At 45.7% G+C, this 23,384-nt stretch overlaps 1 protein-coding gene across 4 annotated transcripts in view; it reads left to right on the forward strand.

Annotated features, from left to right (window-relative positions):
• LOC127193968 (protein FAM107B) overlaps positions 1-23,384 on the forward strand; it is a 65,528-nt gene that overhangs the window by 29,152 nt on the left and 12,992 nt on the right. The window contains exon 1 of one of the 4 annotated variants that reach the window (XM_051151325.1): positions 6,253-6,341. The exons of the other annotated variants lie outside the window; for them this stretch is intronic. The gene's annotated coding sequence lies outside the window, so the exon portion shown is untranslated. Of the gene's footprint in view, positions 1-6,252; positions 6,342-23,384 lie in introns of those variants that run through there. 4 annotated transcript variants of the gene reach the window in all.

The raw sequence follows: 23,384 nt of genomic DNA on the forward strand, positions 1-23,384 counted from the left end.
ACCTGTCATGTTAAAGCCAAGAGCATCATCACATGGACAGCTCCACGCTTATGCTCTGCCATGGCTTTGCTAATGTGAATGACTTTCCAGATGTGCTGGGGGCTCTCTGGCCGGTATGGAAGGCATGGTTCAGTGCTGGAAAATTATACTACATGATTGTATATTCTAATAACGTTCTATGAAGAGACCCTTCAGACTACTACTTAAAACAATCATAAATGCACATTCCACTTGCTTCTTTACCATCCATTCAATTTTAGCACATGTTGAATATTTTGAAGACTAGAAAATGTTGAATATTTTGAAGACTAGAAAATGTACTTCATGAATGCGCAGAGCTTTATCTTAAGAAGCTGAATCTACTTTTAATTCCTTCTTGGGCTTATAACTGTCTTTATGAATTAGACCTGGCTTGAGAGCGTCTTCAGACTTGGAGGACCCCGGAAGGAGGGTTATTATTGTATTACCATAACCACAACAGAACCAACCTTTCCCCTCACCTGCCTGTGATTCTGAGAACATGGAAGCCCCTCCCCTAACCTAGTTCCTGGTCACCTTTCCTACATGCCTTAGGCCAAATCAGAGGAGCTGAAGATAGCTATTTTATCTCCAGGCCTATAAGAGTTCCCAGCATGCCTTGTGCTTCACTGACCACATCATAGGTGCACCCTGTAGGCCTCTAGAACCTGTATAGATGCCTTTTCTACTTTCTCAGTCATATTTCCTGTCCCTTAACCAGATGTGCCCTCTGTAAACTCTGCTGCTGGGACTGGTCACAGCCTGTTCACCGAGAACTTTCCCTCTGACTAGTATGTTTTCCCCATTGCCTCACACAGTTTGGTTCTTAATTAGTGTCATATTCATTTAGCTTCATTTTTGTAAAAGAGCAAGAACTGTCAATGTGGACTCTCGCACATCATGCAGCTTAGCGCCTCTAGCCCTGGGAGGGGCTGGCGTTCCCCATGGAGAAGTCTGGGTGGGAGAACAAAAGTAAACACGCTGATGGGGCAAACATTAGGAACTGAGCTGTCTGATCACCCAGACAGAGGGTGTGGGACTTTTAAGGCCACTGAGAAAATCCTATAGATGAAATGAAGCTGCCTGCCTGTTGAAATGAATTTGGGAGGTACCAACTATGGATTTAGTAATCTGGAAATTGTGCTTTACTCAACCCCACCCTACCCTGGTGTTTTCCTTTTGAGACAAAAGCTCATTACATTACCCATGCTCTCCTCAGCTCACTAAATAGCCCAGGTAAGCTGTGACTTTGTGATCCTCTTGGCTCAGCCTCCTAAGTAGCTGGGATTAGAGACCTGCACCACCAGGCCTGACAAGCTGTGGTTCTTGTAGTTCTACGAGCCTGCACTGATTGCACGGTGGTGCTGTGCAGCAGACCCTGTTGTAGTCGTGGCCATGGAGGCTGATTCTCTCTTACTGTCCTTACACCAACTGGTTCACATGGACATAAGCAAAATCAGCATGGCCTTTAAGATGTGTGCAGTTCTGTTACTCTTCAGTTACTACTCAGTTTACTGCTGAGAAGTTGGCCCTTTTCTCTCGCTTTCTCATGAACTAATTTGGGCTGTCCTTCCTGTTTAGCTTCTGGAAATTCCCATCCAACTTTGGTCAATTTCTAGCCTTTCAGAAATTCAAATGATAGGTTATGAGCAAGCAATCTTTTGTCAGTTTTAGGGCTTTGCATCTGTAAACAGGCTGGGACGTTGTTTCCCTTCCATCTCTCCCAGCGAAACGTTTAAATTAGGTCAGAGCTAGAGAGAGGTGTTGGTGTTTTGGAGGGGTAACTGTCTGTGCTTAGCTGGGGGAGGTGAGCAACTGTGGGCTTTGCCGTGATTCTAAGCACAGAGGTGCACGGCTCAGGGCTTTCAGGCATATGAGGGGACACTGCATACCAAGGAGGGAAAGCCCGGGAACTGGGAAGGGAGGGAGTGGGCTGGAGGGGCAGGGATAAAACATGAACTTTGCCCTTTCAGAATTCCAGGCTTTATGACTTTGAGTAAGTTGCTAATCTCTTGAGCTCAGCTACTCCTCAGCAGTAAGGGCACAAATACTTCCTGCATAGAACTATCAGGGAGCTTAAAGGAGATGAAATACGAGTGTTTCAAACAATGCTTGGAATGCTGTAAGCACTCAAAAGTTCCCCATGATAGAGTAGTATTTCAGTGGCCATTCAGACCAGCAGTCATTGCTAATGTAATTACTGTTACAAGTGTCAAAGAACTGATAACACATTGTAAGCAAAGCTTTACAGTAGTGAACAGGTCCAGCCAGGAATAAATAGACGAGAAAGGAATGTCTTCCGAGACCCATGAAAACTGTTTCTGTACCACTGCCAGCCTATACAGGATTAATGAGAGTGCTCACTGACTGCACTTTTTTTCTATAACAACTTTATTGAGATGCTTCATCACATTAGCAAGTGGCAATTGAGGGCTGGGGAGATGGGTCAGTGGTTAAAGCACTAGGCACAGAAGCATGAGGACCTGAGTTTGAATCCCCAGAACCCATGTAAATGCTGGACACTGTAGAATATGTCTGTCTGTGATCTCAGTGTTCTCACAAGGAGATGGGAGACATAAACTGCCAGCCTAACTAGTGAGACCCTGCCTCAAACAAGGCAAAAGGCAGGCTAGGACCAACACATGAGGGTCCTTCTACCCTGAACATGGCATGTGCATGCATGTGCGCACGCGCGCACACACACACACACACCCCAAAACCAAATGATAATTAGACATTTATTTTCTGCTTTGGAGATACATCAGTGTATGAGAGTTAGAGGTGGCCTCTGTTCTCATGTCACTGTCAGGTAACAGGTGTCCAGCAGTTAGTTAAAACAGTCACAGATAGGAGGGTAGGAAGAGATTGACAGTGGAGGATCCATGATTGGGGAGTAGGGAGGGTGATGGTGTGTAGAAATGAAAGGGTGAGGATGAGCCGTGATGGAGGAGGCTTGGGATGCGGGTGTCTGGGAGGCCACACTCCAGGTCAGGGGCATTGGGTGGACACGAGGAGTTTGATGGAGTTCTCAAGTGGGCTGAAGGGCAAGGCACAAAGCCATGAAGAGTGAGGTAGCAGGATGTTCAGGTAGGGCAGGGCGTGGTAGTTTCTACTTGGAGGACCTAGTGGGGAGAGCCCTGATAAACTATTGGAAGAAAGCCAATTCTTGCTACAGGGAGGTGCGAATGCTTCCTTGTGTTGTTGGCTGTTTGCACAGAGCTGTCGGTACTAGGGTATCTTTGGGAGATAGCAGTGCAGAGGTGGATGTGTTCTTACTCTGCAGTTCCACTGAAGACTGTACTGTGAAGCCAGGACGGCCCCATGGTTCCCCCCCAGCAGTAGCAGGGAGCAGGTCAGAGGTTTCATTCAGCTGTGGACTGAAAGTAGACACACACTTTGTAGTGTCCGGAGCGGGGTTCTCGCTGGGTCAGGGCTATGGCAGAATTGCATAGTGAGCCCTGAGCTGCTTCTGGCAGGCGGTGTGCTGACTGGTATAATTCCATTTCAACCCCACCAAGCCTGGACAAATACTGGAAATCAGTAATCAGCACTTTTAGGTCTTTTGTACATTGGGAAGACTTGGGCACCCTTATCAGTTGTAAATTTCTGTTATCAAATGAGAGGCCATCAAAGTGGTTGGTTCTAACAGAAGAGCTCAAGATATACACTTAAGTTAAGCATTATTAGTTAAAGTGGTGCGTGTGTGTGTGTCTGTGTCTGTGTGTAACAATTTTGAGAAAGGAATGAAATACTCAATGTCACAGAGAAATATTCTATGCCTTCTATATGTTCCTGGTCCCTATATGTTCTGAGAGCCCCAGTTATGGTGTGGGGCTACATGGCAGGCATAAGCTTTTCTGTGGGTTGCTGTGGATAATAGGCATCCTTGTGTTATGGATGGGTGAAAACGAGACTTGTCTTCTTTCCCTTTTCTGGAGAAGGAAAGTCTGCGACTCGGAAAGCTGTAACATATAGTCTAATTGCATTGCCTGGTGTAGCAGTGCAAATGTGTACTTGTATGTACGAGTGCATACTGCTTGTGTTCCTCTCTCTCTCTCTCTCTCTCTCTCTCTCTCTCTCTCTCTCTCTCTCTCTCTGTGTGTGTGTGTGTGTGTGTGTAAGGGTACATCACTTTCTCAGGGCATAGGGTCTGAGGGGTACAGCTGGTCTGTGCCTGATGTTTCTGACACTGGAACTTATGTTCTTGGATAAGGTCGTGAAGCTAAGTGTAAGAAAATGGTTTGGTAGCAGATGTAATGAAGTGACACGTGTCTGACTTCTCCAGTCAGTGAGCTGAGGCTTTTTGCTTTGCAGTGACCATTTTAGCAGTAAAACAAAATTCAATTCTTCCTAATAGGATAGAAATATAATTTATATTAAAAGCTAAGAATGAGGTAAAAGAAAGCCAAATTAAATATGGAAGTAAAAATGTTAGTTTCACAAGAACAAAGATTAAAATGCTTAAATTTTATATTAAAAATGCTAGTCTTGGATACTTTGCTTATTTTATAATTTATAATGAAATTCTGATGTCTGTTGGAGTATGATTCCAAGTTCACAATGTCATCAGTATTTAATTAAAGTAACAGATGCATCAGTAAATCTACTTTTGTTAGATTTTATTGCTTAACATGATCTTGTCTTGTTTCACAATAACATTTTTCTTTAAGGTAAAAACAAACATTTCTTCAAATTATTAAATAGATTTATAATAACAATGCTGTATCTCCTGAATATTTAGATGTTCAGTCTGTGTTGTGGGTACACTTTTCCAAATGAAGATTTTTACTCTGGGTTATAATCCTCCCTGTTTTGAGAAAGATTTCTTGGTTCTTGGGGGGATGGATGTTAAAAAACTAGTTAATGGTGTGTGCAAAATATAAAGCAAGGAGCTTTATGGCTTGATGCTGATCTGTGCAGGTTTGTGTACTTTTGCTATGGCAACATTTCAATTTAATTTTTATTATTTACTTACTTACATGAATGATTGCTCACTCACTGTAAGAAGTTTCTCTGACCGAGGCTGAGAGCACCACACATCTGTGGGCATAAACATCAATATTCACAAGGCAGTCGGACAACATGACCATTTTGCAAAACAAAGTCAGTAGATTCTCCCCTTTGCCTGGGACTTCCCTAGCTATGGGTTTTGACCACAATTACTGTACCAGGCATGAATTTCCTCCTGTGGTGCAGGCCTCAAATCCAGTCAAGAGAGCAGTTTATATCGCCATAGAGAGCCTTGCCACGGTTGACCGGTGGGCACTCCTTGCTGGGAGGGTTGATACTGTATCCTGCAGGGTCTAGTGCCGGGTGAGACCTTTGATGCCTTCTGCCCCTGCAGCCTGTACAGCCCTGAGCATCCCTGTGAGAGCTGCCCCCCAAGGAGCATTTCCTGGTCAGCTCAAGACTGATTCTTCTGTGTCATCCTGCAACCAACAACCAACAACAGAATTCTTTAAGTCTAATATTAAGAGTTGTTTTCCATAGGAAGGTGCTGTTCATCCACTAATTAACGCTAATGTATGCATGTAGCCTGCTTCCACTAGTAGTCAAGTCTCCCTCTTCATCTGCTTTCTTGGTAAAGGAGTGCAGACTGCTGGCTAAGTGTGTAGACAGGAGAGAATGTAACCCCGACTGGAAAAGCCTGGTCAGGCATTATTAGCTACTCTCCTGGCTTTTCCTTTTTTCCAAAGCCCAAGCTCAGTCAGTCAGTCCTGTACCACGCTGAGGTTGTTTACCGCCCTGGGCAGAATTCCTGGCATATTTGAGGCCTTGCCCCTATTAATTTCTGCCAGATTCCCCAAGCCACAACTGGCCCAGTCCTTTTCACACCAGCACAATTCGCCTTCATCTCCCTGCCCTCTTGCTGACTGTGCCAAAGGCATTGTTGTGTAAGTCCGCTTAAGGCCAGCCGTTGTCCCAGGGCACTGCTACCTGGTTGGTGTCCCAGACTTTATGGCTTTCTGCTGCTATTATCTTGGCTTTGAGTTCAGCCTGACAACTTTGCCTGTTTGACAAATGTGAGATAACCCACCTCCCTTCCTTTAGTAAATACACCAATGGTGAGGATTATATTACTTGCACCTGATGATATAGGCCCTGTTTTCCAAGGCCGATGGAAGGAATTCACGGGGGAGGGATGCTTGAGGGGTGGGGCAGTGGGAGGGTTAGGAGGAGAAAAGATAGAGAAGAAGCCAACTGCTGATTCCAGAACAGGCAGAGCCGGCTTCCCTGGGCTGACATGGATCAGCCTGTGTGTGTGTGGTGACAAAGCTTAGAGAACAGGCCAGAGAAGGCAGTCCGTGCAACAAGGCTGAGAGGTAAGGAAATCTCCGAGGGCAGTGAGATACCACGAGGGTTTGGAAATGAGTCTGGGCTAGAGTGCTGGCTCTCCTTTTGCCCACCATGGGGACTTGGGGTTGAAGGTTCTGCCTCTTAGAGCCAATCTCAGCCTCAGTGCCACCCAAGGTGGGTTGCATGCACTGAGCACAGCAGTGTCTACTTACCGTTTGGCTGTGTGGTTGGCTGATCCATGGTGCAACTTGGCTTATTTTTTCAGATCCTAAAGCTTCTTAAGCTGGTTTTGCTGTGTGGCCTTAGGGACCAAATCCAGGGCCTTGTGCATGGTAAGCAAGAGCCATAGCCCTGAAGTGCACCCAGCCCGTTCATTAAGCTCTCTCTTGCTGTTACCTTGGCTCCATTTCTTTTTGTCAGCGAGGAAGCAGACCCGCGTCTCCTTTCCTCCATCTGTCTGTCTCTATGCCTATGTCACAGGGCAGGAACCTGCGGCCTCATGTGTGGTTTTTGATAACCTGATCCTAGGGAACTTTTTTGCCCCTTGCTGACTATTGTCTTAATGGAATTTGGTGGTGGGGGGGTTGTTTTTGTTTTTGAGGCTACATAAATGGGCTGGAAATGTTGCTCAGGTAAGGCTTTTGCCTAACATACTCAGCACCTTGGATCACAGCGTTACACATATACAATTATTGTTTTGCCATTAAGCAGATATTAGTACTGGGCACAGTGGCCCTCAGCAGTCATTCCAACACTGGGGAAGCTGGGACAAGATCACCTAGAGTTCCAGGGCAGCCTGGATTACACAGAGAGTTGGAGGGCCTGTCTAGGCTGCATGAGATCAGACACAAAACAATAGAAGTGCTGCTCTGAGTGGTTTGGCGGGTCTTCAGATTGTGGAAGGCCATGGAAACTTCCAGTTGAGCTGCTGCTTGCTGAAGGTCATCTCTTCAGAGCAGTTCATGTTTGGCTGTGGTGTTTCTGACCCAGGTGCCACCAGCTCCACTGTGTCACCTTCAACAGTCCCCACTCTAACAGAAGAACCACAGACCCCTTTATCTGTGTGTATGTAAGGGAGGGGGTCAGAAAGATTATCTCGGATTATATTTGTTCATGGTGATATCAGCCTCTGCCCGCCATGATGGAAGGTGGAGAACAGATTGGCTGAGAAAGTTTTGTTGTTGTGGTGGTGGTTGTTTTGGTTCCATTTCTTAAGATGTTTTCCAAAAGTAGTGTCAGAAGTTTATTTAGAAATAAAAGAAGATGCAATAAACCAAATGTTCAAAATTAACTTTTAAGTATTTTTAAAATATAGGGTGACTCAACTAATAATGTAAATTTCTTTTAAAAAACATTTATCTGTAATCCCAACACTCCAGAGGCAGAGGTGGGTGGATTGTTGTGAGTTCCAGGCCAGCCTGGTCTACAAAGAGAGTCCAGGACAGCCAAAGCTACACAGAGAATCCTTGTCTTGAAAAACCAAGGGGGAAAAAATAATTTTTAGTTTGCATGTGTGTGTGTGTGCGTGTGCGCATGTGAGTGTGAATGTGTGTGTGGTGAAGTCACCCCTTAAATTCTGGATCCTTCTGCTTCTACTTCCTAAGTGCTGGGAGTGCAGCCATTTGCCTCCAAGCCTGGCTCTACCCCTCGCGTTTAGCTAAGTGGGACATGATTTTCTGAGCTTCAGGTGGCTTCATGGACTCAGTTTAGTAGGTGAGCTTTAGAAAAGGTGAAGTGATGGACGTGTCAGAATACACAGTGTGTATTAGAAGCATGAGAAAGAGGCTTCTGGACCCTTGATGTCATCTAATTGTGGGGTCTGCCTGCGTCCCTGTATAAAGTGTCACTGTGCAAAGTGGTTTACACAGACACTTTGAAAGCCACTGGTCTGGGATATTATAGGTTTACCAAGTACTAAAGGGTTTGTCTAATTATGCTCAGGGGAGGTGCTGATCGCTATGTATTCTTAGCTCTTCTCCGTTGCAAACTAGAGGCTCAGCATGAATGCTGCTTCTTTAGAATGTAAGGATTTGGTGGGTACAATGGCATTGTTTTACAGTGCCTTCCTTCCTTCTCTCTTTCCCACTAAGGTCTTTCAAGGCATCGCAAGCCACATTCAGCTGAGTTCATTGTCACACGCAGCATGACACCTGCAGGAAATGATCACTCACGTTGTAATTTTCAAATTGAAGTATGTTTTCTTTTCTTCTAAGGGTGTCATTTTTCTTTCTCTACACTAAACATAAGGGTTCCAAATCCTTCATGACAGAACCAAGGTGTGTGTCCCAAAAGGTGGGTAACTTAGAAGGAGTGCGTGTGTGCATGCGTGTGTGTGCGTGTGTGTGTTTGCACATGCGTGTGCACATGCACACAGAAGTGGACAGGAAGGGAAGGCAGATTAATTCTACAGGGATCAAATAAGAGATTGTGGTAAAGCAATGGACACGTAGAAATGAGAGCGGCCATCAGAACTGACAAGTGAGAGAGCTAAACTGGCAAATGACATAGATTTTTTTAAAAGAAAACATTTGTGACAATATATCCCTATCAAACACAACAGTTTCTTGTAGTGAGGATAGGTCCATCTTCCTTCAGAACCAACAGAGTTTGTAATTAATAATAAGGTTATTATTTCAGTACTGAGCATTCATGGATGAAATTAGGAAAATCGGGGGCTGGAGAGATGGCTCGGAGGTTAAGAGCACTGACTGCTCTTCCAGAGGTCCTAAGTTCAGTTCCCAGCACCCATATGGTGGCTCACAACCATCTGTAGTGCGATCTGACACCCTCTTCTGGTGTTCGTGAAGATAAATTACTCATATATACAAATAAGAAATAAATAAATGACAGAAATGGGGAAAGTCAAGTATGCTCACTTGTTTGTGTGTTTGTTTTCTTCCTAAGGCAGGGTCTTGCTGTATAGTCTAGGCTGGCCTTCAATTTATGGTTCCCTTCTCTCCTCATTCCTCCCTTTTTTCCTCTGTGGTGCTGAGGCTAGAACCTCCGGCCGTATGCAGCTAGGCAAGTGGTCCACCAGTCCCTGGTCGACTTCCTTAACACGTGTGTGCATTCTTGTCTTTATGCATTTTCTAACTATAAACTGAGTTTTAATGCTGTTTTCTCAAATGCTTGGAATCTTACTCAGTATGACATTTATAAGATTGTAAACCAGAGTGGAGAATTTATTTCTAGGTTTTGCCTTGACAAAAGAATTGTCTCATTTTTTTCCTAACTTTTTTTTTTTTTCTATATTTTACTTTTAGCATTTGACCTCTTTAAGAAGGTAGAATCATTTTCTTTCCTTTTTCCCACAAGGGAAGTAGCTAGCTGTCATGATACATGTCCCCTTTGTTAGAGAATTATTTTATAATTGTTCGCCCGGAAGCAATTCATGAGTTCCTTTATAGCCAGCCAGTAGTAAAGGACAAGTTTGTGTTGTGACTGCACTAACGTGTCCGTGTCCTTGTTATCTGCGTAGTCACCAGTAGTCCTTATGTGTACAGATTTTAAAAACTGTAGGTTCCGTTAAAAGTAAGCTCTGCCTCTTGCAACAGGAAGTGTGAGAGGAGTCAGAGGTGAGGGGAAGTTTCTGCAGGCTGAGTTATTGGGTAATGAATCTTGTGGCAACAAAAGAAATGGAAACATATGCAACTTGGGCGGCTGCCAGAAGGCCCGTGGATTTTCCATTTCACGAGGAAGGGCATCAGGCGCAGCCTCAGATGAAGTGCTAGCCACTGTTCCACTCATCATTGTGGCTGTTTAAAAGGTCTCTTTAAGAGTGCAGCGGTGCACGCCTTTAATCCCAGCACTCCGGAGGCGGAGGCAGAGGCAGAGGCAGAGGCAGGTAGATCGCTGTGAGCTCAAGGCCAGCCTGGTCTACAAAGCAAGCTCCAGGACAGCCAGGGCTATTATTACACAGAGAAACCCCGTCTCGGAAAAACCAAAAGCAAAACCAAGACAAACAAAAGGCCCGTTTAAGGATGACACGTTTGGACTCAGTTGAAATGGGCTGCACTGTTATTAGACTGTCACAGATTGCTTGCTGTGCCATGAGTTGCCGGAGTGACCAAGCCGATAGGGATGTGTTGGTTCCTGGGGCCAAAGTCCTAAAACTCTGTGATCAACGTGGGCTACATTCTCAGTGGTGGGAGGACGGTTGGTGTGAGTTGGTGGAGGAGGGGGAGTGTCTGAGCCACCGTTCTACTGCTGTGAAAGGACGCCATGACCGAGGCAACTCTTAGGAAAGAACAGATTTAACTGTGGGCTTGCTTACAGTTTCAGAGGTCAGCCTGTTATCCTCATGGAAAGGAGCAGGCCAGCAGATGAGAGGGCTGCATCTTGATCTGTAGGCAGACAGGGTGGGGGAGAGGGAAGGGAGGGAGAACAGAGAGAGAGAGAGAGAGAGACAGAGAGAGACAGAGAGAGAGAGAGAGAAACACTGGGTCTGGCTTGAGCTTTTGAAACCCCAAAGAGTAGGTGTGACCTTGTCAGAGGTTCTGCAGATCTGAACTCAGGTCCTTAGGCTTATGTGGCAAGTATTTTCACTCACTGAGCCATCTCCCTCCCTCAGTTTTGGGGGTGAAATTTGGGTCCTTAAGTTTTCTAGGCATGATTCTACTATTGAGCCAGAACCCCTAGTGCTGGAGTGTTTTCTAGAACAGAGAGCATCCTTCTGATTCCCAAAGGGTAAAGGTCTTCATGCTTTGCAGACACGATGGCACCTGAGGTCTGGCCATTTAAATGCGGCCCACTTGTTTCTAGACTCTCACTGTTCTCCGCTCCTTGCTTGCCAGGAAGGCAGCTGCCATTTTCCTCAGTCTGATTAAAAAAGTTCTCCATGTTAACTTGTGGACAGACAGCCCACGCCAAAGTGTGGCCCCTCTAAGTGTGAACCAGCTTCTGGACTGGGGTGTGTGGGGCTGGTGGCTGTGGGCAGTGCTTACAGGATGGCGGTTTTCTCTGGGAGCCAAGGGGCTCTTGTTTTGGCTTTCCCTGTGGCTCCTCAAGGCAGCCTGTGGGAAAATGGAAAGTCCTGGGGTCTTGGAAAGCCAAACCTCCAGAGGGAGGTGATAGTGTGCAGAGTTCATGCTGAGAACGTTAGAGTTGGAGGTGTTTACACCCCTGTTGTGTTCCCGTGCCCACACTGACTACTAATGTGTTTACATTTGCGTGCCTGCCAAACCTCCTTCCTGTACAAAGGGGCGTTTCCACAACCGGTGAAGCTGAGGCCCAAGAGTTTCCGTTCGAACCTTCCTGTCCTTCTGACCTATTCCAGCTTTTGGCACGGGTGCCGTGGGCTCTACACACTCAGAAGGCATCTATTGCTCCTGGTTCCCTCTCAGCTTTAGAGCTGGGGCCCAGAGCTAAGGGGAGGAAAGGAAAGGTGGTTGAGGAGGCCCAGGGGACTTCTTTGCTAGGACATTGTCATGCCGTGAAGACAGGTGAGTTTAGTGTGTGTTTGTTCAGCCACCAGCATGAAACATCACAGGCTGGGTGGCTTGCCTGGCAGATGTTCATAGTCTTCCGTTCTGGAAGGCTGAGATTAAGACTCAAGCTGTGTTGTGTGGGCTCCTGGTGAGGGCTCTTTCTGTGACTTCATCTTCCTTCTATGTCCTATCATGTTGGGTTGTGATGTGAGGGGACAGGGACCTAGGACAAGCTCTGATCTCTCTTTTTAAAATAATTTTTTTTATGTGTCTGTGTGAGGGTCTATATGAGAGTGCAAGTGTCCACTTAAGCCAGAGGAATCCCATCCCCTTTGGGCTGGTGTTACAGGTGGTCATAAATGACCTGCCTGTGTGGTGAGAAGTGAATCAGATCCTCGGCAAGAACAGTTCATACGTGCTCTTAACCACTGAGCCATCGCAACCCTCTTCATTCCTTATAAGGGTGCTAATCCTGTTATATGGCTCATGACTTCCTTTACACCTTACATTCCAAAGAACTCAACTTCAGGCATGGCCACTTTGAAGGATAGATTGTAGACCTAGCTATTCCTAATTTGGGGGAAACACAATCCATAACTGTATGTGGGTGAGGCTGGGGCTAATTCTCTACCTGACAGCCACTGCTATCTCCTTTCCACAGCTGGTGTGCTGGCTTCACATGTCCCCTGGCTTCTTCTGTAGTTAAATTGGTCCTAGAACACTGTTCTGGACACCGAGGAAAAGAAAACCCAGGGGCTTCTGGGAACACTTCCCTGCAGGTGAAGAGCCAGTGCATGTGGTTTTCACTGCCTTTCCTCCCTTCCTTCTGTTTCTACAGAGGGCGGTGGGGGCAGGGTTGGACATTGAGGAGAACCCAGGACACCTACGAACTCTGTAGCAGCTTTGACTTCCGGACAGTGGCCAGCAGTTTAGTGTGGGCTAAAAAGAAGCTCATTGGCTTCAGCTCCTTGTAGGCATATTATTGGCACCACAGGGCATCTCACTGGAAGAGATCTTCTTCTGGAGCTGATAGGAGCCATTGTCTTAAGATCTTGTCTCTAAGCCTCCCTATATTTCCCACCCATGGGGCGCACATTGGTGTTTCATGTCAGATTTATTATGTGTGTCTATCTGAGCTACTAGACACTGGGAACCATGTCTTGTTCACTTCCAGGTCTTTAGGGCCTGTTTTGAGTGTATGGCGCATGCTCAGGAGAGGAACATGGTAATAATTAAGTGGTTTGGGCAAGGCTCTCTAGTTGTGGCCTCACTGCTGGCTCTGGTTTATTCTTCCTACCTTTCTTTTGGTGTCCTCCATAACAAAGTGGCAATTTGTTGTTCACAGAAAACCCCATGAGGTAGCCCGAGGAGAGGTAAGTGGGAAAACAGACTTTAATTAGATGTATCTGAGCTGTGCAAATAGCTCTTCCCAGGGGCTTAGTTAGAGACAAGCATCTTCCAAAGGTGTAGATGAAGATGTGTCCCTCTCCACAGTCATTTCTCACTGTGGAAACAGAAATCAGGTACAGTTGCTGTATATTTTCATAACTGTGAAACATTTTAAGACATCCAGAAAAACACATAATTGCAATTATTGTCTCTGGCATGCAAGTTTGTTCTTGATAATTGTGAAAAATGAGCCTTTGAATGTTGAGTGGTTTGAAGGTAGAACGCACTCTTCTCTAAGATTCACAGCATGGTTGAAATGCAGACTTTTGAGATGAAAAGTTGAACACGGTAGAATAAAAGGCTGTCGTTTTATGAGGAAGGACAAAGGTGGCAGGCTTGAGATAAGGTTCTGGACCTTTCTTCCATCTTACTCATAACTTACTGAGCTGAAAGCGTGTGGAACACCGTTAGCCAAAGCCCCCAGCAACACATATGGACTTCTGGAGGAGTGGCCTCATTGAGTTGTCATCAGGCCAGAAGAGCCTGGCTTGCTTCAGAAGGGCAGGGCTGGCCTCCTTCTGGGATGCGGGATCTGCTGGAGCCACTTGGGATCTGGGCTTCACTTGGGCTAGATCTGATGGACAAGAGCATCGTCATGTTGTTTAGGGAGGAAGCAGAGGCTGAGAGTTTACTCAACAGCCACCGGTGTCAGTGAGGAGATGGAAGCGTGGCTGGTGTCCCATTTTGCACCTTCCCCATGTTCTGATGGTGTCTAGTGTCTCTGAAGCTCACTCTTCCTTCTCTGGGTGTCAGTGGGCTGACTTTTTCTTCCTTTCAGAGTGTATTATGTACATTTTGTCCTGAATGCTGAGGCTTTGGAAAAACCAGGTTTCAGTAGGACCAGATATAAGGCAGAGGTGGGTTTCTCAAGTGATCGGGTCTGACAGATGACTGATTTTGAACACTGTAGTTGCTTAACCTCAAGGGGAAAAAAAGATGGGGAGATTCTACTGACTTTGTACAGTCTTAAAATTGAGCAGGCATAGGCTGGAGAGATGGCTCAGAGGTTAAAAGCACTGGCTACTTTTCCAAAGGTCCTGAGTTCAATTCTCAGCACCTACATGGTGGCTCACAACCATCTGTAATGAGATCTTGTGTCCTCTTCTGGTGGGCTAGCATACATGCAGGCAGAGTGTTGTATACATAATAAATAAATAAATCTTTAAAAAAAATTGGACAGGCTTCTTGAAGTATATAAAACTGTCATGCTATTATTAAAGTGGATTTCTAATTTAAATAGATTTTCCAACATGCCATCTGATTATCAATCGTGATAATGGTGGTATTAGTTACAGCATTAAAATAACTTCACATCAGGAGATGAGCTTTGGAAAATTTGAGACAGCAATTGGAAGTGAGTGAGGTACCAGGGTAAACTGAAGTGTGAATTCAGGGCTGGCCTTGGGCTTTAGCTCCCTGGGCCTCTGTTTCTTCTGCAAGGGCAGGACAGGGAAGCAGAACAGAAACTGCAGAGGTTCAGCCATTGGGTCATTTGAAGGTCGAGCCTCTTGTTTGAATCCCTTTGGTGGGCTGAGGCCAGTCATGAATGCTCTGCATTAATATTGAGCTTTTAAAAACAGGCGTGTTTGATGCTTTGAAATCAGGCCCAGCAGGAAGTTTCTTCTGGTCTGTGTAGCTTCCTTCTGCTCAGGAATGACCAGGCCCCAGTCTGCCCCCTTCTCGGTCCATTCTCTGTGGAGCTTCCTGAAGGGAATGACTGGGGTGTGTGGCGGAAGAGCCAGGGAAAGCCCCTTTAATTGGGATGAATTGTAATTCCCTTTTCCTCCCAGCTTGACTTCTGTGAATACAGAGTGTCATGGTATAAATATTTAAGCGTCACATTAATGTTCAGATGAGAGAATAATGCAGAAACCAGAAGAATCAAAATAAATTGGTTACAATTTGCATAACTTTAAATGCAGTAGACCTTGAGGCTTATGGACAGTGCTTCTGGACTAGCCCCGTGGTCCCTGCACGCACCGTAGCAGGCAGCGGTGTTACCTTATCTGTGCATTTGGTAGGGAAATTGCTGATGGCGTGGACTGGGATTTAATAATGTGCACTTAGGTGTAAACTTCTCTGTGTAGTCCTCAAAGGTGCTGCTGGGAGCACTCACCTGCACACACACCAGTGGGGATGCCTGCACTAGTGAGCGCTTGCAAACTGGGAGATGAACTGATTCCCGAGATGCCTCGCCCTCCTCATTTACAGTAGAGCACAGAGCAGGCTTCCAAGCCCTAGTTACACAGAGGGGTCTGTTAATGCAGTGAGCTGTGTGACACTGTTCCTCGCTAACTTGGTAGGCGATTCCCCCAAGCTGTCTGTTTCCCCATCTGTACAAGAATTCCATTTACTATCCCTCAAAGGTTGGGAGGCACACAGCACACTTGACGGAAATGCAGATTGCCGGCACATCTGGTCTCCTGTGCTACTGCAGCTGTTTCTCTGAGGTTCAGACACTGCAGGTCCATGCTGAGCTCGCCTGCACACAAATGCACTCAGGACAAAAGGGCGTGCTAGACTCGCGCTTTCTCCCCCTTAATGCATCAGCATGGCTGTGCTCACTTCTCTGGGCCTGGGGTTATGGGCTAGTCTCAGGTCTGCCTGCAGTGCTCCTGCTCACAGGGCCTCATGGCTGAGACTCTCCCAGAGAGGGCAAGCTCAGAGGTACCCTTCCTTCTGGGGGGTTCACTAATGCTTCTGAGTAACCTTGGACAAAGAATGGCTCTTTTCTATTGATGTTTTAGAATTTACTTGCCAGCTTCCTTATTGCAATTCAAAATGAAAACAATTTCTTTTCCGTGTAGTAATGGCGTAGGTGTGGGTGCTTTCTTTCGGAAAGTGCCAGCTGCTCTGCATGCACCCAGTGCCTTTTACCACTGGGTGACGCTGTTAGACCAGTGGCATTGCGGGCCCTTGAACTTCAGGCTTTTTCAAAGTTCTTTATGCAGGAGAAAAGGAAACTTCTTCAGTCTAAAGTGCACACTGGCCATCTCTCAGATGGGATGTGATGGGTATAATTTATCAGTCTGAAGCAATTTTTAAGGCCAGTGAGTATAGGGTAATCAATTATTAACTAGATCATTAATTAGACAGCCTTTCAGTTGCTTGGAGGTTTGTTTAATGTGCTGCATATTAACGAACTAGTTATTTCAGGGGAACATTTATATGAACTGATGTTTTAATATTTATTTCGCACCTGACACAAATCTGACTTACCTTTTGATGGGCAGACCTTGTTGGTGGCTTGCACACGCTGATGGATGTTTCAGCACACTTTCATCAGTCAGAAGACAGGATGAGGAGGCTGGTTCTGTCCTTCCCGCATATGACTCTCGGGGACTGAACTGAGATCCTCAGGCTTGGTAGCATGTGCCTTTTCTGCTGATCTGTTCTTCAGCCCAGTGCTATCCATGGACCTTTAGCGAGGACTTCATTGAGCTGTCTTAAGACAAAGCAGAAGCTATTACTTGGGAAAATGAAGATTGGTTTCCCTGTAGAGATGTACAGCAAATAGAATTTGTCTAGAACATGTGCTACGCACATGAGCTCAATTAGAGAAAGGATTTGCTCAAAGCTTGTGTTTACCTGGCCTCCTTGGTTCTCAGCTTCTTCTGTTAACCCAAGGCCCACCTCCTAGGCTTGGCATGAATGGTACCTGGTCACACTCAGTTGAACAACGTGTGACTGATATTTCTGAGGACAAGGGATGTGGAAGAGTCAGGCCTCTCCTTTTCTGGATTAATAGGAAGGATAAGAAAAGTTCAGAATAATTGTAGGAAGAGAAGTATTTACAATATCCTAAAGGCACATAAAGAAGAGACACCAGAAGAACTATTGAAGATGAAACTGTGTGAGGTTAGTGACTCCATCGCATATTCTGGTCCCTCAGTGTGTGCCTCATCCAGTCAGCACATTGTTGTAATGGCCCTTGGTGTGCTGTGTGGGCTTGTGGAAAGCAACGTGGAGTAAGACCAGAGGTGTAGCAGGCCTACTAGGACTCAACCAAGGACACAAGTAGTTGTTAGCCCTAGATGTCTAATAGACAGTGTCACAGTGTGGCTGCTTATGCTTTGTGTGGCTTAGGCAAGAGACATTGTGCTTAAAGTGGGCAGGAGTGATGATGGAAGTGCCCAGGTCTCTTCCTGCTGTGGTATTAGAATCTGTCCTTGCAGGCATGTGCGAGAGATGGTGTGGGAAACTAGCCTCCAGGCCAAAGGAATGTCTTAAGTGTTAGATCCCTGGAAGCAAGGGGGCACCAGGTTAAACCTTCCACAGCAGTTCAGATGAGAGGGAGGTATCCCGTAGGATATCCCCTATGCCGTTTATGGAGAGGAGGAAAACTTTGAGCTAGGTCTTTGCAGTATGTATGCAGTTTTCGTTGTACTGAAGGGTGGAATTATATGTGGGAAGAAAACAAGTTACTTACACTTTATTTCTTTCTTTGGTCCAGCAGATCTTTCCTGGTGTTTCCTGGACCTCTACCCAATGGATGAGTCTCCTACTTCCTTTTCTTATACCTCCTCCCCTACCTGGCAGGAAGTCCAGCCCTATTCTCTCCCTTGCTCAGCCATTGGCTGTAAGCTGCTTTATTGGCATACAGGAGGACAATTGGGAAGTAGAGTTTATACAACACTGAGACAGGAGATTCCTACAATAAGGCTTACAACCAGCTATGAGGAATACAGAAATCAGCATTTGAATTACACAATAACCTATGCCTATACCAGGCAGCTGTGCATTTTCTCTTGAGGTGACAGTGATGCATTCTTTGCTTGTGGACTTTTGATCTGACTAATTTAGTTGGCATATTGCGTTTGTCTATGAGGAGGAAGTGTGGTCAGGAGAGATGGAGCCCAGAGAAGAGCTGATAGCAAGATTTGGGATGAGAGATGAAGAGGGAGCCAGGCTTCTGGCAGTGGTAAGAGGACGGTTTCAAATACATTGATGGAAAAGTATCCAGGATGGATTGGCTCTCCATGGAGGCTCTGAGCGGACCCTGTCCAAGACAAGTGTGCAGCAAGGAAGGTAGAAGAACACAGCGGCTTTGACCAGTGGGAGGCTGCTGTGGACGTTGTGCAGTGGACAGCAGCTTTAGCCTGGGTTTGCCTGCATGATTGCTGCAGCAGTGATAGCTCATAGGTTGAGGTCTGGCTGGCCTGGCACTCCTGAATCTAGGTAGCGTCCAGTACGGCTTAAATAAAGAGCGAAATGAGGCTTGGCTGCACAGTTGGGCCAGAGGTGGGTGCTGAAGCCCACAGTTGGAATTTTAGAGTCAAGCTGGGAAAGATGGCGGTGGTCCTCTAGTCCTTTAGAAGTGGCTCATATTGCAGAGTGAAGGGAGGGTTTGCAGTGTCCTCAGATGCAATTGTGGGGGGGGAGGGTGTAAGGCTCTGGACCTGTTCTTGGACACCATTGTCATTGAGGGCCACCAAGTAAGAAAAAGCTTTGGTGTAGATCCCAAAGACTAGCTTCCAAGTGCAGCAGATGGACTATAGCTTCAAACGGAGTGTGGGCTGAGGAGAATCTCCCTCCTAGGGAAGGCAGAGGCCAGTGAATTCTGAGAATGTTTCTTGGTATGACAGGAGGGAGCTAGAACTTGTGCAATGTTACTGAGCGGTGGAAGGGCCATATTTGTTGTCTTAGGTGATTTTTTTTTTTTTTTTTTTTTTTTGGCTGCCTCATGGATCATACTCCTCATGGATGGACCTTGAGGGCTATGAACATAGGACCTTTCATTGGCCAAGGAGCACAACCAGCCCCCAGAGGACAATTGGGAAGGAGGATGTGCTTTCGTCAGGGTTTCTATTACTATGACAAAACACCATGACCCAAAGCAAGTTGGAGAGGAAAGGGTCTATGCATTATTGAAGGAGGTCAGGACAGGAACTCAAACAAGGCAGGACCCTGGAGGCAGGAGCCAATGCAGAGGCCATGGAGGGGTGCTCTTGCTTACTGGCTTGCTTCTCATGGCTTCCTCAGCCTGCTTTCATAAAGAACCCAGGACCACAAGCTTAGGGATGGCACCACCCACAGTGGGCTGGACCCCCTCCCATTGATCACTAGTTGAGTAATTGCCTCACAGCTGAATCTCATGGAAGCATTTCCTCAATTGAGGCTGCTTCCTCTCTGATGACTCTAGCTTGTGTCAAGTTGACATAAAACCAGCCAGTACAGGATGCTTGCTAAGGCTCTTCCCTGGGTGATAATTCTCTGAGTCCTCAAACTCAGCCATGTGCTGGCCTAATCCCTAATGAATTCCTGGGATCGATAACCCTGTCTGTGCTTTTGAGCCTCAGATGCCACTAGGAAGGCTGTGGGTATATGGCTCTGGCTTCCTGGCTTCATCACTCTGTGCTGTGTGCTACTGTTTGCCAGGGCAAAAAATTTTCTCCACTGTCATGTGCACTTCAAAGAGTTAGAGTATATTACAGTCTTATCAGTGCACTCTAAACTCTGCAATTGAAACATCTGAGTCACATCCTAAAGAGTCTCTTATAGCCTGGCATGTGGGTAGTTTTTATGTCTTTATTTTCTTGTCATCCTGCCCATGGTACCAAAGGCTTCTCCCTGCCTCTGAGTCACACCCCAGCCAAACGCTGGTATCTTTTTCTTTTCCTTGTCTCCTTATATTTTGTCTTCAGACTTTTCTAAAGTTGTCTGAGTGTCCAACTGTCTCTCTAAACTGGCTTGTTCAGTAATTGCTATCTTTTACGTTGGCTTTGTGCATATAGTTGGCCAACTCAAGGCAGAGCCTGCTTTTGGCCATGATGGATGCTGAGTGGCTAGAAGGCAGAGGGGATACAGTTGTGTTCCCTGCTAGTGTTCATGGAAAGCAAACTTTCACTTACTAACTGGCAGCATCACTTTCTTCTGATGAAGCCGCAGTGGGATTTGGGGCACCACGCTGACCCACTGTTGTTCTGAGTCTCTGCTTCCACCCTTCTCCTTCCTGAAGCCACTGTATATACTTGAATAGCTTGTGGTTAAATGGTAGTATAAATCCACAATAACACCAAAAACTCAATCTTAAACACACAGGCCTAGTAAACTTTCTGTATGATGTCAGCCGCATGGAATGTAGGCATGTAGACTATTACAGTTGCTGACAGCTCATTGCCTATCTGCTTATGCCCTTTGTGTAGAGTTGTATTGAGCATTACACAAACAGTGCTCTGTGAGGATCTCCACTTGTTTCTCTTTGGAGTCCCACCAACTGGCAGTTAATTTGTATTCCACAAGATATGTGGGAGATTAAATAAATTGCGAACTAGACTGGGCATACTCTACTTGTTTTTCTAACAGTAAGACCTTTTATATTTCTGTCACTGGCTTATGCTCAGGACATGTATTCATGCTCAGTGGGTTACCAAAAAGCCTGAGAGAGAAGGCCACTTAATGTTAGAGACCAGGCAGAAGCAAGGAGATAAAAGGATTCTCAGGGTTTTCCAGGCCTTGGGATCCACCCAGTGCCTGGCCTATCAGGGATTTTCTTTCTCTACTTTCTACCTTTCTGTCCCCTCTCTTTCCCCCTTCTGCGTCAAGATTGGAAAAATGAACAGATTGGGCTCATCCATATTAACTTTCTGTTTTTACGTCAAACTTCTAGGATATGGTGGTCATCTGTTTTGCTAGCACCCTCATGAATGGCGAGGTGGATTGTTGAACTGGTGTGTTGAGGCACGGGTGGGCACTGTTGGATAGTAGAGGGGTTCCACACTATCTCATGCTTAGAAGAGTTCACAGCTGTTGGATTGTTAGCTCTGTTTTCCAGTTAAGGAAGTTGAGAAGCAGGGCAAGCCATTTAAACAGAATCGTATAACTGGTGGATGACCTAAGCAAGGGCATGTCCAGGACTAACTGGCCCTCAAGCCAGTTTTTTTTAACCACTGTTTGTGTACATGGATGGACATATTTTGCATGTTTTGTGTAACATTCAATGGAACCTTATGGAAAGTGGTTAGACAGGCATTGGGCTGGAGGCAGAATAAAAGCATCCCAAGGTACACTGTGGTCTTAACATGCCTCTATGTTATGCTGTTAAGGTTAGACATAGGATTACTATGCCTACATGTCTAGTGAGATGAAGGCCAAATTATAACAGCATTGTAACAACAAAGTGATTTTTAGTTGTTAGTCTCAACAGTAGCATTATATAAGCTGTATTTATTGAGGCATGTTTATTATGCCCACAGAGAAGGGCATGTACCAGAAAGTGCTGTTTGATGAGTCTTCAGAGTGAATACCTTGTGTAGCCAATTAGCACATGGTCCATCATATCCCAGAATCCCCCTTCCCTGCTTCATGTCTTCTCTTCACCACCCACTCCTAAGATAACATCATCCTGATATCAAACAACGAGTTGTTTTGACTGCTATATGCATAGTGTTTTGGTACCATCAGTACCTGGTTGGCCCTGTCGCTGGTCCAGGTCATCGTGGCTATTGGTCTGCACTCTGATCTGGGTGTTTCTTTCTTTCCTTCATTGTGCTTTCCTCTTTCCCCATCTTCTAAATATAAAGTATGTGCCTTGTTTAAAAATACACTTGGGGTGGGGTGGGGTGGGGGTGGGGCGGGGAATGAAAAAAAAAAAACTGATGAGAAAACGAATTTGGACATTTTCCCAAGAACGTCATTGTGTGGCCTTTCGACAGCAACATACTGGGGGCAAATTGGTCAGGATTTCATCATCATTTACAATGGGCCACTTGGGAATGCTAGGGTCTCTTCGAACACTTGTAGAGCTTGGCAGAACATGAAAAAGTAACACTGCTGTTGTTTACACAGATAGTCCCTGAGGGGCACCCTTCCCAAGCTTTCTCATACCGGGTTTGTGTCCACAGAGGGTCCTCCATGTATTTGTCAAGTGCCTTTGGGTATCAGATGATGGCTCCTGGTTCAAGGCTAAGTTTTTAGTTTCACCTCAAGTCAGGCTGTTCAAGATATTGGCAGATGGGGCCAGTGCCACTGGGGAGCGAGTCTTATGCTAACTCATTTTCCTGTCTGTTGGGAATCTGGGAGCAGAGGGAGGAGACTGCTTGGATCCAAGAGGCACCTTCTGGTTTTCAGGCTGACCCAGGCCTGAGTTTGCCACCCTACAGCCTTAAGCATCTTGGGTTTCTCAGAGTTGCTAGCACTTGCCAGAGTCTTCTAGAGCAGTTTGGGGAATAGATTCTCACAAAGAATGCCTTAACATACTTTTAGCTTTCTGAGAGTAGTTGTTGCAGGACAAAAGTTCAGTTATTTGGTGTTGATTGGACCTGGCGTACCCTGCTGTGGGTTCATGCATCTGGTATATGCATTGCCACAAAGCAGGTAATACTTCAAAATATGATTCAAGTCTTAATGCTTCCAGAGAGAATTGGATTTTTATTTAGGCAGATGAAAATTGGCATAATTTCTAAATTCTACTTTTTCAACCATAAAGGCTTTTTCTTTGTATTTTATCTGCACAAAGTTGAAACCCAAATGGCAGGAGCTTCAAGCTTAGCCACAGTAAGCATTTGCTCTCAATGGAGAAAGTTCTTAGTGGGAATTGTTATTTAACTGAGAACGAATCTGTCTGGAGCCAGCAGAACGCAGTGTATTACCTTGCTAGTGTGATAGGCAGTGCTTTAACACTTGCCATAAGGGTCCTGTGTGTGTAGCATGGTGGTCTTAGAGCTATGGAACCCTGGGCTGGGGAAAGCGCTCAACAGTTAAAAAATGCTTATTGTCAAGCACATGGTCCTGAGTGTGATCCCCAGCACTCACAGGAAAACCGAAGTCAAGAAAATTAAGCCTTGTCTAAGACCTCAACCCAGTTGTATTTCTCCTTAATTGAGCCAGCACTGATTTTTTTTTCCCTTGACTTGGTATTTGATTAAAAAACAAAACAGCAGCAGCAACAACATAATACAACTTACCTTATGGTCCTATTGCTTGGTCACTAGCATCTAAATGATGAGAATATCATGTGTAAATTTCAAGGAGAGATGCTTCATGCAAGGAGCATAACCCCTTTATGTCTGGACCTTTCTATCACATCTTTACTCCCAGCCTTCTTGCTTGCTTGATGCTCAGTGAAGAACCAACCCCACCTGCCCCAAAAGGCCAAGGAAGTCACATAGCTCAGGGGCTCCCTCTACTGGTAGCTAACCCCTGACCTGGTTACTTCTTTTAAGAAATCCTCATAGGACAAAATCCAAGGTGGCT

This window comes from Acomys russatus, chromosome 9 (genome assembly GCF_903995435.1).
Source record: "Acomys russatus chromosome 9, mAcoRus1.1, whole genome shotgun sequence".
Taxonomy (NCBI): Eukaryota; Metazoa; Chordata; class Mammalia; order Rodentia; family Muridae; genus Acomys; species Acomys russatus.